The following is a 690-nucleotide window of genomic DNA, read 5'->3' as shown; positions in this document are numbered from 1 at the left end:
CCCATTGAGCATCTCTGGAGAGACCTGAAAATGGCTGTCCACCAACGTTTACCATCCAACCTGACAGAACTGGAGAGGATCTGCAAGGAGGAATGGCAGAGGATCCCCAAATGCAGGTGTGAAAAACTTGTTGCATCATTCCTAAAAAGACTCATGGCTGTATTAGCTCAAAAGGCTGCTTCTACTAAATACTGAGCAAAGGGTCTGAATACTTATGACCATGTGATATTTCAGTTTTTCTTTTTTAATAAATCTGCAAAAATGTCAAAAAGTCTGTGTTTTTCTGTCAATATGGGGTGCTGTGTGTACATTAATGAGGAAAAAAATGAACTTAAATGATTTTAGCATATGGCTGCAATATAACAAAGAGTGAAACATTTAAGGGGGTCTGAATACTTTCCGTACCCACTGTATATTAGTATATTAAATTCCTACAGTGTTCCTCTGCATGATCTCCTTACTTGGTTGTAGATTTTGTAGCAACATTTGCTAAGAATAGATAAATACACTTTATGACTGAATGCCGCTACACACTGATTCTCTACAGTATTTACAGACCACATCAAATTCTGCCAACATGTAAACAAATTTGACCTATTGGTGTTAGTAAGTGCGAAAAAGAGAACAGCAAGAAAGAGAGTTAAGTGATTAATAAAAGCATGAGAGACTATAGAGCAAAGATGCTCACCG

General features: G+C 37.4%; 1 protein-coding gene across 3 annotated transcripts in view; it reads right to left on the bottom strand.

Moving 5' to 3' along the window:
* The window catches only part of tlk2 (tousled-like kinase 2), a 13,549-nt gene that overhangs the window by 8,829 nt on the left and 4,030 nt on the right, over positions 1-690 (bottom strand). The window lies entirely within an intron of this gene.

The sequence above is a fragment of the Monopterus albus genome, unplaced genomic scaffold (assembly GCF_001952655.1).
Source record: "Monopterus albus unplaced genomic scaffold, M_albus_1.0 scaffold85.1, whole genome shotgun sequence".
Taxonomy (NCBI): Eukaryota; Metazoa; Chordata; class Actinopteri; order Synbranchiformes; family Synbranchidae; genus Monopterus; species Monopterus albus.
The sequence above is the reverse complement of the archived record's forward strand: the minus strand, read 5'-3'. Positions and strand labels throughout refer to the sequence as shown.